Here is a 17,876-nt window from a genome sequence, read left to right as displayed (position 1 = left end):
CTGGGTCTTTGTGACAGTGGCCTCTCTCCTCATTCTTCAAGAGCTGCCTGTTCATGAATGGAATAACAACAACAACATATGTGAAACTGCTGCCTCTCCAAGAACCAAGAGATACACAAGTCAAGACAACATCTGCAAATGGATAAATACATGATTCAACACAAAAAAAATCATAATGGTGCACATTCATTATATGTTTTCACCATCCTTCTCACTCTCTTGTAGTAACAACATGCACACTCATTGAAGAAAGTCTAAACTGGAATGTGATGCAGAAGCGCTACCGATCCTTCTTGTTGATTTTGCAATGTAGCCACTGCCTGCCCACTCCATACCTTCTGGCTCCGAACTGGGTATGTGCCTCAGCTTGCTGAGTATATGTGAAAAACAAAGCACAGTGCCAGATTTAGCATCTCTGGTTGTTGTCAGCTAACATGTTGTAATTCCAGCCTCCCTGAGGTGATTGTGAAGAGCACAGGCAGCAAATATTAATATGGGCAACATCCTGTCCTCAAAACGTTTTCATTCAGAAATAATGGTCTACAAAATGCCTGTTCAAAGTGCAAATTTTCAATGACAAACTTCAAAAATGGGCTACTAAACTGCCATTTCCTACTCAGAAGTACTTTCCATGTGGGAAACCTTGCCTCTGATAAAGCAGCACTCAGCATGAGGATCAAGCCCCCTGAGTTGCACATTGTCCTGAATGCAGAGGAACTAAAGCACTAAGGCAAGCATGTTGTGTTCTCCTCTCCCAACACAATGAGGTCCCCCCACAGGGGATTCCCTACACCAAACAGCTTTCATCTGCTGTGGGTTGCAAGATGTACTTTAACTCTCAGTGAGAGAGACTCAATAACCTCATGCTCCCTTCCAAATGTTTGGGTCAGTAGCAGAGGAAGGGGGTGGGGTGCCACAGGTGGCACTGGGGCTGCAGGGCGCCCTCTAACGGACAGGCCCAGCGCTGCCTGAAAATGCAGTGTGGGACACATGTGGAGCGCGGTCTGCAGGGCACTCCAACCACTGCCTCCCTCCTGGCTGCAGCCCCCTCCAGCTGACGGGGAGGTGGCTGGCCCCTGCCCTGTGCACCCCACCCCACCTGGTGGGCAGCTCGCCCCGCCCCATGGCAGCTAGCCCAATCCCCGTGGTGACTAGCCCTGCCCCCATATGCACACTTCCCCGGGCGCCCGAGCAGGTAGCTACACCACTGGTTTGAGTTCCCTGACCATGGATGGATCTCATGATCACAAGATGTTGATGATCTTTAATTATAATTAGTTACTATCCTTCATCCTAAGATCCCACTGTGGGTTACAACAATTAAAACACAATGCTAAAAACAGTTTAAAACCACTTACAATCACATAAATAAGCCAGGTCCTATAAATATATGTCTCTGGGTCAGAAGCCAGAGCAAAGAGGTGTGTCTTCATTGTGATAATTGCCACTAGGTGGCATTGTTTTTTAAAGGGTTAGGTGTACACATGGAGAAAAGATCTATGGACAATGATTTGCTAAGATACCTAAGAGTGGGACTTCTACATGCACTACAGCAGTGATTACTTGTCAGCACTACCTTTTAGCACATCAGGCCATGGGCTGACCCTGTACTGCCTATTCTGCTTAGCTGCAGCTCCCCACAGGCTCTGGGGCAAAAGGCCTTTTTCCAATTCAAGTAGCTAAGACCTAGCTAAGACCTGGGGACTTTTTCATGGAAAGAAGGTCAAGTTCTACCACTGAGCTACAGCATTACCTTTTATCCTATATGCTAATAGCAAGCTCCGTTTGCCAATCACAGATCTTTATATAGCCCAACCTATCAATGCACAAGAAGGAGTTATCAGCAAGTTGAAGGGAATCCACAGGTCTGCAGTATCCTGGAAGATGGTATGAACGTAACATAATACAGTGGTACCTCGGGTTAAGAACTTAATTCATTCTGGAGGTCTGTTCTTAACCTGAAACTGTACTTAACCTGAGGTACCACTTTAGCTAATGGGGCCTCCCGCTGCTGCCACACAATTTCTGTTCTCATCCTGAAGCAAAGTTCTTAACCCAACTATTTCTGAGTTAGCGGATTCTGTAACCTAAAGAATCTGTAACCCGAGGTACCACTGAAATATAAGAAGGTGCTGCTGGATCAAGCTAATAGCCGTCTAGTCTAGCAGCCTTTTCTCACAGTGGCCAACCAGATGCCTGTCAGACAGCCCCAATCAGGATCCGAGCACACTAGAACTCTTCCTTCCTGTGGTCTCCAGCAAAAGGTTTGGTTGGTGGTGGATTGGTTGTCTGGTTGGAACCCTGAACAGGAATATATTACACAGCAGCTTGTCCCTCCCGCCCCGCCCCGCCCCACCCCGCAAATCCCACTTGTTACAATCTAGGAGCAAACAACAGGGAACAGCTATTGCCATGGTGCCCTGCTTGGGATAGTGTCATCTGTCTGGCCATGGCTAGAGATACTGGATTAGGTGGAAGTGATCCAGCAGCTATTCAGTTCACACTGTGGAAGGGGTGTTCACCTCTCACCAACAGAATGGTTGCATGCCATTTTACTAGAGGCTGGGGTCCCTTTGGCCCACCCCAATAAAATACTTAAGGGGGCCAGGACCACCACCACCCCAAGTTGGTGGGCATTGCCAGCCAAATGGAGTGTGTGCCACCGCATCTTGTGATTCATTATGTGGGGCGGGGCTTGCCTGTCTGAAAAATCCATGACTTGGGTGCACCAACACTAGCTAATCACAGTCAGGGTCTGAGTGGGAACAAGGCATTAGTAAGATCAACAGCTAAGTCCAATTCCATTTCCTAGGCACTGAGCTAGTTCAACTTTTCTCAATCTTCCTCTGTCTCAGAGCAGCACATTATTGCCCCGAAGCTGTCAAGATCATGATAAATCTGCTCATTCTCAGGGCCATAAAGTCATTTGTGTATTAGTTAAATCGTCCACTTATAGGATATTATGTAGCCAAATTTTCTGCACATTCACAGCACCTCCCACGGGCAGTCTAACAGTGTGTCTGGGGCTGCCAGAATTCGGTCAGGGCTTTAGGGCACTCCTCCTCCTTCTCCTGGCTTTGTCTGTGATCACTCCACATTTCTCTGGTACCTCATTGGCCACTGAGGGCTGATACCATTGCAGTCTCATGCAGATTGTTCCCTTGCAGGTTGTTAAGAGTAAATAATCTAATGCTGTGTCTGAGTGCCTACGCTGCTGCTCACAATCTGCAGTGTGGCATTTTCCTCTTCCTTCCTTCATCTCTTGTCCAAGCTTGCCAGAAGACCTTGGATCACAGAGCCATACAGGCTGATTCTCAGAGGATTCGGAAGAAATGAAAACAGCGAATGAAAGCAAAGTATCTGTCTGCAATGCCTTTTGTGCATCCTTTTAAAAATAGGTGTATATTGCTAAAGCTTAACATGTGCTACGGAATTCAGAAATAGTAGCAAACAAGAGACCTTACTGGGTGCAAATAATACATCCCACGTGCAATACTGGCAGGCTTTTCCTGGTGCTAAAAAATGGGGGAGTTTATTGCTTGCCATGTACAATGCAAAGGATTGGGAAGGGTGCTGTCGCCCTGCTTACAAGTTTCCCATACTTCATATTTTTTGCTCTATATCATAAAATCATAGTGTTGGAAGGGACACCATCATCTGGTCCAACTCCCTGCAGTGCAGGAATATGCAGCTGCCCTATATGGGGATCAAACCTGCAACCTTGGCATTATCAGCACCATGCTCTAACCAACTGAGCTATCCAGGCATCCAATTGGCCACTGTGAGAACAGGATGCTGGAGTAGATGGGCCATTGGCTTGATCCAGCAGGGCTCTTATTAAGCTTTGTGGTAAGCCTTGCTTCCAGTGGGAGGAAGAGTCTTGTTGTGGGGACAGCTTTTGCACCACTTTTTTATTTTGTTTTCAGACAGTAGAATTGAAGAACCATATATAGGCATTTAAAGTTCACAAAATGGCAAAGCCTTGCTACAAGGGGAGAGGCATTGTCGTTGATGCTCATCATGGGTTCCACACCACACCCCCATCTGCTCACAGAGTGTACAATGAAAGCTGGTGTCACATAGTGGTTAATGGAGTGAGTGAGCTGTGAGCCAGGAAGTCGCTAGATCAAACCTCAGCTACAGACATTATTCTCTCATAGTCATGGCATAGTGGGTGTGCCACACATTAACCCAGCCTGAAGTGTGCTATATGAATGTTAAGCGTTTATCTGGAAAGTGACAACCTGGGAAGGCCAGAGGCTGACCATCTAAACATACTTACTTGGAAGTTCTATCAAAATTACTTCCAAGTGAACCTGTTTCAGATTGGGCTGAAACATCGGTTCACTTTGCCCAGAACTACAGTAACAAAATTTGTGACATGCCAAGCTATATACGTATTTACTAATTTGATAGGATAGTTTGGACCCATCTGCATATGTTGGAAATGGATAGGTACAAACATGTTTTACGAAGAGGAAAAGGCAGCAATACAATCAGGTACAGCAGCCCTGCTATTCCATCACCACAAAGTCCGTAAATGTTTGTATCTGTGTGTAAATTATGTCTTGCCCTAGAACATCTGACCATAATGGTGCACCACTGGGTCTCCAAAATTGTATGTTTCTGATTAACAATGTAAGACATTCAGTTAAATATATGACCGATATAGTCCAGGATCAGAATGGTGGTGTCACGAGACACATGCATTCCATTGTTTTACTGAACGGGGAGGCTGAGGTTTACCCCCTTGACTCCAGTGGAATTCCCTGTGCCTTAGCTTTTCCTGGCTATTATGAAGACTGCCTTGCTGGAAAGGACAAATCCGTGAGCTCATAAAGATTTTTCAGAGCGGAAACATTTTCTTTTTGGAACAGATCGGATCACACCAGGTATCAAGTGTTTCAAAGAGGGAAACATCAGGAGTTCCCTAGAGAGGTCTTCACCCCCATCTCAGATGGCATGGGTCACACCAGCAATTTGCCCCAGTTCAGCAAAAAAACTCAAACACCTTTTTTAACTTCAGAGATCGTTTTCTTCCCTTTCCTTTTTTCCTCCTGGAAAAAATTGTTCGAGTCAGTTCTTTCGCCTTTCCCCATCACATTTTAGCATTCTTTCTCTAAGAACAGGAGGAAATGAAGCCAGGCTACCTTACTATCATACAGTACAGGACCTGCACTGCCTTTTCTGATACCAATGGCAAGGAAAGATAGAGCTGGCTGTATCATTTTGCGCTGTCTTAATGATCAGGTGATAGCTGTCTAGCATAACAAGGGTGCACCAACTGGTAGACTAGACCAAATTTAACCTTCTGAGAGGCATCACCTGGTACTCTGGTTGCCAAGCCAGATAGGAAAGAGGGTGTGGAGCAGGGACATGGCTATGAAAACAGGTTTGGCTAGAACAAAAACTAGCATACTACCACAGCACCATAATGCCCCCACATCAGCATTCTTGCCATGACTTATTCAGACATCTCTTTACCCATGGGAAGCTGTGACCATCAGGAATGCTAACAGAAAGCTGTGCACCATCCATACCAAACTATCACTGAGCTGTAAATTGCCCCTTCCTCACCTCATTTATTCTACATAAGTTTGGATACTAAGTAGCTTGCCATAAATATTTCTAGTACAAAGAATATGCCACTAAATGATCAAGGTATTTCTCATTATTATTTTGTTTTTGAAATAGACTAATACTCTCTGGTGCCAGGTCGTTTTGTGTGTGTGTGTGAGAGAGAGGGGGGGGTCCATTCTAAAGTATATTCATTTAATGTCATTGTAAAACCATTTCCCAGAGAAATGTCTGTCCGTTGTCAGTACAGCCTTTTTGAGTACCCCAGGCCTATAGAAGTCCTATAGAAATTATAATATGTATCTCATGAATCAATCCATTTCTTAGTCTTTAAGGTGCCACAAGATGCTTCCTTGTTTTATAGAAATGATCAGTAATAAAACATTATCCCTATAAGAAGTTCCAGTCCACTTCACATTCATCCCTATGGCAGGTATTCAGTACTTCAAGAGCATTTAACAATGCACTTGCAGGGGGTTTCAAGAAAAAATTGTGATTTGGGGAGGGAACTTTCACAAGCCTTTGTACAATTATAGTTCAATCCTGTACCTGTCTAATCATAAGGAAGTCCCATTAAGTTCAATAGAGCTTACACCCAGATAAATGGATACGGGTGTAAAGTTGGACATTGCCATTCAAATGCTGTGTGTGTGCCGTGTAATGTGATTATGTAGGGCAGGGCTTACCCCCCCCCCCGATATTTTATTCAAGTTGGCACCCCTGGTTAGGTGCTTCCCAACCACAGAACAGAAAACCACTCCAACAGCACTGACTGTAACGAAGGATCAATTTCTGCCACCCTGCCAAACGAACCCTGCTGTATAATCAATAAATGTGTGGCGTGAGGTCTTGGGAACTATAATTTATCCCTCACAGAGCGACAATACTCAGCACCCTTCAGGAACTTCAGTTCCCAGGATTTTCTTTTGGGGGGGGGAGGCGAGACAGTTAATTGTAGGCGTGGATATGCCAAAAGGCTAATTGATCTGCGTTAAACGAACAATTCACTCTAAAATATAAGGCAACACCTTGCCTTAGAAATAAACGGCCGGTCCTTTGTGCTGGTCTGTGCTTGACCTCGACCAACCCACCCGGAGTCCTTCATGGCAGGAACTGAACCTCTGAAGGAGAGGAAAGCGAAATGACCTCCAAACTCCCCTCCCTCGGCAGGCAGCGAAGATTAAACCCTTCGAGGCATCGCCAAAGAACAGAAAGAGCAAAGGCGCAGCCGGCGCGTATGTGGCAGGAGGAGACGGAGGAAGAGCCCCGCCTGCTCGCGGTCTCACACGCAGCCCTTGATGGTGCGTCGGAAACTGAATAGGGGGGATAGAGGGGGGTGGGATCCGCCACACGCGGCGCAGCAGTTTCCATGCGCGCCGGAGGAGGAGGAGGAGCCCGCCTCCATTCGCTACGTGCAGAGTCGCGAGTCCGCACCAGCAGCCGGCGGAGGCGAGGAGAGAGGGAGTCTGTCCGTCTCCCAGGTGGGCGGGAAGAGGAGGGGCCGGGCGCGCGCGCGCGCGCGGGAAGCAGCTGCTCTGGGAAAGGTGCCGCTGGCTTCGCGCGAGCCGGATTTATAAAGGCGGCGGGGGAGGGGGGGCGGTGGATTGAGAGTGTGTGTGTGTGTGTGTCAGGAGGAGGCAGGTGTCGAAGGCGCTCCCGCCCATGCCGGAAAGATAACGCCGGCTTGCGAGCGGGATTTCGTTTCGTTTGGCATATAGACGTTTTGTGCCGCTGCTGCTGTAAAACACGTTTCTGCTCGGTTTCTCCCACATTATAATGAGCGAGGAGAAGGAGTTGGGGGGGGGCAGGCGAGACATGTCTTTGTTATCACGCTTGCCCCCCCCGTACCTGTGGCAACTCGTACCTGGGCGCGCGCGCATTCAGAGACCATATTTTTGTTCCTTCATCTCCCGAACTGCACATGTTGCCATTAGCTCGTCAAAGAAACACACCATAGATATGGGGGGGGGGGGTTCCCGGCTTCCAACACACCCGCTCTGCTCCTAAGAAACAGACCGCGCCGAGCAGTCGAGAGATCTGGGGTGACTCTCTCGTCGCTCCGCGGCTGTCAGGCCTCGGGAGGTGACCCCTGTCTGGAAGCGAAGGAATAGGGTGCTGGGTAGAGTCTGAACTTTTTCCAGAACAGGGTATCGGGGACGAGGCATCTTGGCCTGTATAGGCAGGGGCTAAATTATGGGGTGTGGAACAATGAACACACTGGCTGCTGGAGATCGAATATGTGTGTGTGTGTGTGTGTGTGTGTGTGTGTGTGTTTAATGCGAATAACAGCCATAGGGAAGGGGGGGCGCACTATTTGGGCTGTAACCATGGCACCTGCGGAAGTATAGCTAAACCTCATGCTTTGCCTTCTTGAAATCCCCTCCCGTGCCACTCCCACTGTGGTTGCCCGTTTTAAAAAGCTCCAGAGTTCTTGTTTAGGATCTCCCGCATCAGTTCTAGTTTTGCTTTCGAAGAAATTTATGGCACAGAATGACTCTGTAATATGCCAGTCTATTGTCCTCTGATCAGTCACCAGATAAAATAAGCCAAGAGCTGCTCTTGTACCAGGTTACGTCAACACATACAACATACATACCACTATATACAGTGGTGCCCCGCAAGACGAATGCCTCGCAAGACGAAAAACTCGCTAGACGAAAGGGTTTTGCGGTTTTTGAGCTGCTTCGCAAGACGAATTTCCCCATGGGCTTGTTTCACAAGACAAAAACGTCTTGCAAGTTTGTTTCCTTTCTCTTAACACCGTTAATACAGTTGCGACTTGACTTCAAGGAGCAACTCATAGAACGCGGTGTGGTAGGCTTTTTTGAGGTTTTTGGTGATTTTTGAAGCTTTTCCAAAACTTTTCCGACACCGTGCTTCGCAAGACGAAAAATTCGCTAGACGAAAAAACTCGCAGAACGAATTAATTTCATCTTGCGAGGCACCACTGTACTGCAGGTCAAGTCCTGCCTCAGCCACTTCACACTTGACACAGTTGTGTTTGGGGAATAAAGTATGACTAGCAGGCATGTATTCTTAAACACTGGGGAATAAGCACCAGGGGGACATAATTGTGGCCTCAGCTCCCCAGTGCTTATTCACAGTGCATTTACACACTGATAAATGTACACTTTTTATATACAAGTGCTTTCAGTATAGACAATGCAGTAAGTGTGAAGTGGCCCTTCCTTCAGCAAATCGTTTTCACTACACCTCTGTTTCAGAGCTGTCAACACTTTGTGGTGTGTGTTTGTGCGCTCTCCCAATATATCTCTAAAAGAAAGGTTAAAGGGAAACATCCTTGCCGATTAGCCTTTCATCATCTCATATGGCAACCATGTGATTCCCATATTAGAATGATGTAATTCTAATCAGGAATAATGCATTCACTCGTAAAAATTGTTTTGGCTTCTTGGCCTTTTGGCTAAAATCAAGTGTAAACATCATTTGGGTGGAATCATTTTTTGAGCATGTAGGAAAAGCACACATCCACCTGTGTATAGCTCAAGGCAACGGCAGCTGTGGAAATGAGATGCAGTGCAACTGATATAGAGTTAGGTGTGGAAATGGTGAAGAGGGAAAAAGAGGTAATGGTTACAGTACATGTAAAAGTCCTGCTTCCCAAGCTGACATAATTTCATTAATACAGCGGGGGGGGGGGGAGAGACAGAGCAAGCTGCTGCAAGGAAGCTGAAAAGATCACAATGAGCTGCTTTACTGTGTGTAAAGTGTCTCTTGGTCTTGAGGAATAAATAGTGGCTCAGTTTGAAAGGAGACATGTATGCATTTCTCCAAGAGTCTGTGGTTTTAGCATGTCCAGGAACTAAAATTTATTCCTTACTGCTAAATGGTTCTCCACTTGTGAGGGTGGGCAGCAAGGGAGATTAGGAAAGTGCCACCAGAAGCACATAACTGGCTTGTAAAACCTATAAGAAATTTCAGAGCTCAGTGGAGGCAGAGATTTGTGGTGAAAAGCCTTGGACCTGCCCTTGCAATCTTTAATTCTAATCTTCTGAAATACAACACCAGATCTCTAAACCCCCCATTCCTATTATATCTGCAGCTCACTGCTGCTAAGGTACTGATCTCTATACCAGCCATTTCCTGGAAATGTGCTGAACTGTCCTGCTGTGACCCTGATCTTTGGGACAAATTGCTGATTTTGCTTGTGATGGTTCATTTTTTCTTGATATTGGTGGATTTGGTAAAAAAATTATTTCCTGAATTTATTGCAAAAGCAAAATCAGATTCTTGGATCATAATGTTGACTTAGGGTTAATCAAATGTTTGTGTGTGTGTGTGTCCTTTCTTTCTTCCCAGGATGTGTCAATACAATTTGCATTCATAACAGATATTTAAAAGGGGCACAAAGTAGCTTCTAGAAAACATCTCATAGTTTAACAATTTGAAATTCTGTGGAAAGAGCAAGCAAAGACAGATTATGACTTAGACATTCTGTCAAAACCATTTTATTTTACTACGTATTTGAGTTGTGCTGAATTTTTCTCTGCTACATTGATCATTGTAAATGTGTTCTGTTTGTTTTTGATGGCCGTATTGGTCAATATTTTAATTATAAGTGAAAGTTGCATTGGGAGTTACTCTTTTTAGGGCCAAAAGTCAGGATATTAATGGTTTTATAACAATTAATTAAGGATTAATATTTAGTCACCAACTGTCCATTTTCTGGCCCCATACTGTGTCTTCCAAAAGTGTCCAGTAAAAGTGGTGTTAGTAAGTTTTAAGAGTGCATTGTACTCTTATTTTTAAGCAGGCAGACTTAATTCCCTGCTATTCACTCCCATTCTCTGGATTGCTAGTGATATCTCTACAAGCTTAAGAAAGGATACCGCAAATATCCCACCACATAGTTGAGGGCATGGAAAGTGTCCTGATTGAAATTCTGGAGAGGAGAGCTGTTGCCAGTCATCATCAACAATACCCAACTATATCAGGGGTGGGAAACCTTTGGCCCTCCAGATGTTGCAGAACTACACCTTCCATCAACCTTGACCATGCTTGTTCAGCAACATCTGGAGGGCCAAAGGTTCCCCATATCTATACTAGAAGGACCAATAATCAGCTTCCTATGGTCCCCTCCAGAGCAGTTGCCAAGGCATGTGCCAGCTCTTAGAAGGTGGGTAGATGTTTGTTGGCAGTACTGAAAAGGGGAAATCCCAGTCGTGCTGCTGGTGCACAGCCCAGTGCTGCATTTAGCTGAGAGGATGGTATTGCCTTCATCTTTCTCTCTGACTTACATACTCAGACCTCTGAATCGTACAAAACTCATCATGCAAAAATGAAAAGGAAGCTGCTGATTCAGACCTTCGTTGCCTTATCTGAAGATAAAATTTGGCAGTCACTTGGACTGTGGCTATTCATACAGAAATCCATTATACAGTAAATGGGATCAACACGTGTCTTGTCAGTTCTGCAATCATGTAAAAAGTAATGATAAATATCAAGAATAGGTATATTAGCTGCACATTCCCAGGACAGCAAGTGCAAGCATAAAACTGATGTAAGTTTTTAAAAACCCATTAAATCAGTGACAAACAAGAACCATAGCATACCAGAGTTGGCAGAGTTTGCCAAAACAACTCAAAGCAGTGTTTTTAAAGGCCTGTGATAATGCAGAGATCTTAATCTGGCACAAAAAGAAATGAGTAGGAACCAGTTGAGCCTCCTTGGGAAGAGCTTTTCTCAGCTGCAGAGCCACAGATGAAAAAGCCCTCTGCAGTTGCCACCCACTTACAGTAAATTCATCAGCCGCTAGTGCTGTTTCAAAACTGGTATATGATTCCTAGGGCTAGTCCCAGCTGGCAGCCTAGTAGCTGTATTCTAAACTACATCAAGTATTCAGACAAGACATTTAGAGGCCTTTCCATTTTACCTAATTAAAACTTCTGTATTTCATGGGACTAATATGACAATACAACCTCTCTTGGTGTCCTTCACACATACACAATATAATTTTACATGAGACACAGCAATAGCAGAGTAACATGGAGCAATGGTTACCCTACAGTCCATTGTTAGGGATCTACCATTACCTTTCAGAGTTACCAAATGGGAAATTAACTTACCTCTTCCAATTGCCTTCAGCTGACTCTGATGTCAAATCATTGTGTGCCAGCAACAGGTTCATGGTGCACTCAAAGGCTGGATGAAGGCTCAAACTGGATGAATGAGAGGTTATGTGAAGCCAAAATAGTCAAATATTGATTCCTGTTGGTTGCCTGAATAAGGTCTCATCAATCAGCAGCATCCTTCAAACAAGAAGTCTACCCAACAAGGAGGACTATATTATGTGAACTATAACAGTGGTGGCTAACTAGGAAGCTATTATAGTGTGCCTTGCCAGTCCCTGAATCACTTTAAACTAGCAGCAGAACTTTCCACTTTCGTTTTTCTTCAATCTGCTATCTTCTTGCTGAGATTTCCCTCCGAGGTAATTCCAAACCTCTGTATTACTACTTCTCATGACTGTGCAAGAAAGTCTGTATTTCCTACAATAGCTGATTTATAAGCACCTAGCATTATATTCAGCTTCTCTGTTAAAAACAATTATTTGACATTTCATATATCTCAGTGTGTAACCAAAAACAATCCAGGAATGTGATGAAATATCTGCCATATTCCAAGGACCAGGAGAAGCCCAATATTATAATGCGAAGGCTGATAAATCAGGCTTTTCTGCAGTGTTACAAAGTTCTGGACAACAACCTAATGTCTAGATGAGCAAAGAATCATTGTTGGTGTGAAGAAGGGTTCCCAACAAAGCTATCTATCCCCAGCTAGCAATTAGCAAAGACGAGATGAGAAGAATGACATAGAAATAATACTTCCAAGAGGGAAATAATAGTGGTTAAGATAAAGCGCACTCCTCCCATTAGGAATTGCTCCTCCCTTACAGGCCTTTGTATCTTTGCACCCTCCCCCTTTCCCTTCAGCCCTAGAACAAGAGTCTAATGCAAGCAGAGGAAAGTTAAGCACAGCTGCAAATCTAATCAGAACTGCCCTGGCAGGCAGGCATGCACAGCTGGGAGCTGGAAATGCTCTTTTCCAGGCACAAATTGATACCAAATGGAGCAGATGGAAGAAGGCCAGTTATTATGGCTCATGACTCGTGCGTCTAGATCTCAAAAAATAGTTTTAGACCTAGAAGCATCACCAGATGACTGAGCATTGCTGGGAAGTTTGGGGTGGGGGGTGTTGAATCACATGAAGTGCTTTTGATCATATATATATATGTGTGTGTGTGTGTGTGTGTGTGTGTGTGTGTGTGTGTGTGAGCCAAAGGAAGAAGTCAACCCAATTTGAATTTGCAAATGGTAATCTGGTTGTCTGAGAGTTGGCAGTAGCCTTGGTAGTGAGTGAGCCTACAAAGATCTACATGACCCAGAAGACCAGTTCACCTGGTGTACTCTCAGATAACATTTACTTGCTTCATCAATCAAAAAGGCAATTTATGTATTGTTACAAATCTATACTTGTCTGTACTGTAGACTAGGGATGGAGATTCTGTGGTCCTCCAGATGTTGTTGGACTTTAGTTCCCATCAACCCCATCTAGGGTGGTCAATCAAGGATTGTGGGAATGTATTTTAGTATCTGAAGGGCCACAGGTTCCCATTGTTGAAGCAGACTATGGACCAATGCACTGTCCATTGGAAAAAGTGGATAATTATTTTCTATCTAGCCTGATATCTCTCATATACCCGATCTCTGCTGTCTTCCTAGTGAAGCAGCCTGCGTGCTCAGACTCAAGCCACATTTTGTTGAGCTGTATTTCAGCCCACTGAAGGGTCAGTGTGGTGTAGTGGTTAAGAGCGGTAGTCTCGTAATCTGGGGAACTGGGTTCGCGTCTCCGCTCCTCCGCATGCAGCTGCTGGGTGACCTTGGGCCAGTCACACTTCTTTGAAGTCTCTTAGCCCCACTCACCTCACAGAGTGTTTGTTGTGGGGGAGGAAGGGAAAAGAGAATGTTAGCCGCTTTGAGACTCCTTAAAGGGAGTGAAAGGCGGGATATCAAATCCAAACTCTTCTTCTTCCTCTTCTTTGTAGCCGAGTGCTGAATAATTCTTTGTGGATATGGTTCGATAGCCACTTCCAACCAGAAAAGATGAGCCTGCAGATAACAGTAGTCTGCCATGGCTTTGCATAGATCCTAGAGTACACCTTGTGCATCCATAGAACTACTGTATCTCCATGCCATGAGAATGAATCTACTATACACACAACAGATTATGTCATACACTTAATTTCTTTTTTCTTTTCTTTTTTGGTAGAGCACTTTAATATGGAAAACTTTATGGAAGTACAGCATTTATGGAAGCCTCCTTAGGAAACCAAAGGGATGTGTATGTTGGACCTTAGTCTTCTACCATAACTTTCCTCATTCACCTACATGAATATTTTCTTTATTAACAGAATGGAGAGCCAAGGAAGATGGATACTTAAGATCTTGTTCCAAGTCACACAAAAGGTCTGGAGCAAAAGTTAGTCTTGAATTCAATGGACTCCAGTGTAAGCCAAGTTGATGCTCTGATTTCATTTTCTCTTTTCAAGCTGTTCCCTTGTACACCAAGACACTGGAATATAACTGAATCCCATCCACCCACATGTGAAGGTATAAAGACTTAGGTCTGAACTTTATCTCCAGAGTGTCCCCTCTGGAATTATTGCTTCTTTATCTCCAGAGTGTCCCCTCTGGAATTATTGCTTCCTCCAGTAAATTCGTTGTGGAAGTATTAGAAATTTTACATTCCTTTGGGGCAATGAGTTCCCCCAATATGACCAGGACCAAAGCCCCACCTGTGAAGACAAAAGCAAGAAGAAATACAACTCTTTGTATTGTGGTGAATGATTAAACACTGCTGTAAAAGCCTGAAAACTGACACTAAACTCTGTATAGCTATCTACCCTAGAACCACTGACTTGATATCTGAGGAAGAAGGCAAGTAAAGGAAGGAAATGCCACAAATAATCTTCTTCCTGGTTCCTTAGTGCTAAGGTGCGGGAGGCGACAGAGATGGGAACATGCTTTGAGCACACAAAGTTAGCAAAATTTGGGGGGGGGGAGAGACTAGTGTTACTAAACCGTAACATATCCAAAGGTATACCTAGGAGTTGGCCCTAGCCAAGGGCACAGGCAGGGGGCGGCGGCGCAAAAATCACACCTCTGGCTTAGAGTGGCTAGGAACCCACCCACCTGCCCGTATGCTCCCCAGGCCACTCCTCCAGTGCTTTGGGTGGCCGGGCAAACTGAGCAGGCTCATCTGGGCACCTCGGTGGAGGAATCTGGTTGCTGGCATGGGCTATCGCAGCAGCCCTGCAGGGCCCCCTCCTCAGCTGGCCAGTGATGCTGTTAAAAGTGTGAGCTGAGCACCCAACAGGGCTTGGAGGGAAGAAAGAGGGAAAGAGTTGGCAAGAGTTCCAGTGGGGGGGGGATGGGAGGGAGGGAGGAAGTAGGCAGAAGCGAAAGCAGTGAGCTGAACCAGGCAGGCAGGGAGACGAGCAGAGGAAGAGGGGAGGCAGAACAGAGCAGACCCAAACCTGATGGCTGCAGAGGAAGAAACTGGTGGAGTGCAAAAGTCAACCCAAAGCAAACTTTCTGAGTTTCTGGTCCCCCAACTTCAGAGGCGCCAACACAGCTCCTTGCCAAGGGCAATAAAGGGGCATAGATACACCTTTGCATGTATCCAAATTCTGGTGCAATCATTTGAGAAATGAGCTTTCTAAAATGTAGGATCTTCATATTCACAATCCTAGATGGGTTTCACCTAGCTCAATTACCCTAGATGGGTACAGATTTGGGGGCCAGATCTTTATCATGTGCAAATCAGTGCTGGTCCACTGACTTCAAAGAGAGCAACATTCCATATTCTAAATAAGCAACAAACCAAGGAGGAACTAAACATCCATTACAGTAAAAAATAAATAAATCCTGGAATGTTTCTGATGTTCAAAATGCTTTGGCTTATTGTGGCAAAAGAATAGCTTTTTAATAGCAAAGATGCTGCAAAGACGTTTTTTTCATATTAGTAACACTAAGATATCACCAGCCATGAAGTTTTTACTTGAATGTACAAGGAAATACAAATAGCTTGGAGAATGCCCAGCTAAATATTTTCAGCTCGTGGACCTGACAAAATTCAAGAATCTATATTGCAATTACACTGTACTGGAAAATGCTCTTGCCAAGGACACTAGTTAGCCTTTCAGAGAAATCATGATTTTTACAGATGGACAAAAAACAATGTGCCTCTGTATATTTTATATATACTAAGATTCTCTTATTGTTTTTGATAATGGCTCAGAACAAGGCAATGTATTTCCATCTTCACAAGGAAACCAAGACTAATATATGTTGAAAAAATGTGATCGCCAGTTTCTACTTCTAGCAAAAATATAAAAATCTGGTGATGCGCACTGGCTTAAAGATGCAAGAGCATCAGATCATAGCTGTACAAGAGAAGGCCCAGGCCTAATATATGAGGCCTCTATTCTGGATACTAGGCCAATGGCTCTCAACAGCTGGCCTTAGGAATGACTGAGGTAATATATGAAAAGGGTTATGCCTTTTCCTTCCCAGTTGGGGATGCTGTAAACGAGGGGTAGGCAAACTAAGGCCCAGGGGCCAGATGCGGCCCAGTCGCCTTCTCAATCCAGCCTGCGGATGGTCCGGGAATCGGCGTGTTTTAACATGAGTAGAATGTGTCCTTTTATTTTAAATGCATCACTGAGTTATTTGTGGGGCATAGGGATTCGTTCATTATTATTATTTTTCAAAATATAGTCCGGCCCCCCACAAGGTCTGAGGGACGGTGGACCAGCCCACGGCTGAAAAAGTTTGCTGACCCCTGCTGTAAGCAGTATCTCTGGAGAACAGGCTGGCAGTTTTGAGGCAGACTGAGTCAGATATGGAAGAGAATAAGGGACCTGAGTTTGGGCTCTATAAAAAGAATATTGGCGATGCTGGCTGTTGTCCTGGAGGACCCGATGTGGCAAGAGGAGACTTCCTGTTGGAATGCTTTATGCTGTACTGTTACCTCCAACAATGCACAGCCTGATAATAAATAAAAATGTTGCAAAACACCACTAAACCCCCAAGGACCCTATTCGAAAAGAAACCAAACCCAAGTAGTGCTGAACCCCTGAAACCAATCACTGCTCAGAGATTCAGGGCACCAGCGTGACCATATGATTACAGTGGTACCTCAGGTTAAGTACTTAATTCGTTCCGGAGGTCCGTTCTTAACCTGAAACTGTTCTTAACCTGAAGCACCACTTTAGCTAATGGGGCCTCCTGCTGCCGCCGTGCCGCCGTCGCACGCTTTCTGTTCTCATCCTGAAGCAAAGTTCTTAACCCGAGGTACTGTTTCTGGGTTAGTGGAGTCTGTAACCTGAAGCATCTGTAACCTGAAGCGTCTGTAACCCGAGGTACCACTGTACTGGCATCCTATGTTCCGTCATGCCTTATGTTGCACTGTCAGTTTGATTTGGAAAATTGGAGGCTAGTTTTATGACTTCCTACCTTCAGGGAACCCATTCCATATTGACCTGTCCATCAAGGAACCCCTGTGCACTTTTTTAAAAAAATTGGGGGCATGTGCAAGAGTTCACACTGAGCTCAAGCTATATCTATTCAGCTATATCTATTTCCATTTCACATCTATTTCCATGTGAAATAAGACCATATCCTCATTTATCATGCCCAATATTTTCTTGCTACAGCAAAATTGCAGAGGAAAGTGGTAAACATTGGTCACACAGTCTTGCAGTGAAGTTTATCTGCTATTACTCTGGTTTCAGTGTTCCGTTGCGCCAAAAGCGGCTTAGTCATGCTGGCCACATGACCCGGAAAAATCGTCTGCGGACAAATGCTGGATCCCTTGGCCTTTAAAAGCGAGATGAGCTCCACAACCCCAGAGTCGTCTGCGACTGGACTTAACTGTCAGGGGTCCTTTACCTTTACCAGTCTTCTTAAGAAGAAGCCCCTGATAAAGTTTTCCTGGATGCAGTTTGGAAAGCACTGGCCTAGAAGATAAAACTTCTAAAAATTAGGCTTCCCAGTCCTTCTAAACTTTCGCTAATCAAGATTCCAGGCTGGGATAGCAAAGTTATACCACCCCGCCAGTGCTCATGGGGCAGGTTGAGGGTTGATTAGGGGAGAAATGGCACAAGAAAGTTAAACCCTGCTGAGCTGCAAATGTGTATCTGAGAAGGGAGATTCTTTTTCTTCAGAAATTTAGACAGTTTTGTCAGTGGTAAAACTGCAGCAGCTGCTCTGTCTTTC

At 44.9% G+C, this 17,876-nt stretch overlaps 1 long non-coding RNA gene across 1 annotated transcript; it reads left to right on the top strand.

Moving 5' to 3' along the window:
• The first annotated feature begins 6,948 nt into the window (after positions 1 to 6,948).
• Positions 6,949 to 16,675, top strand: LOC309528659. The gene is made up of 2 exons (XR_014217864.1): positions 6,949 to 7,058; positions 13,867 to 16,675. It is a non-coding gene; the product is annotated as an uncharacterized lncRNA (long non-coding RNA).
• Positions 16,676 to 17,876: the final 1,201 nt, after the last annotated feature.

The sequence above is a fragment of the Podarcis vaucheri genome (assembly GCF_965113315.1).
Source record: "Podarcis vaucheri genome assembly, chromosome: 3".
In the NCBI taxonomy this organism is placed as follows: Eukaryota; Metazoa; Chordata; class Lepidosauria; order Squamata; family Lacertidae; genus Podarcis; species Podarcis vaucheri.
Note: the sequence above shows the minus strand (reverse complement) of the source record. Positions and strands in the feature narration are given on the sequence as shown.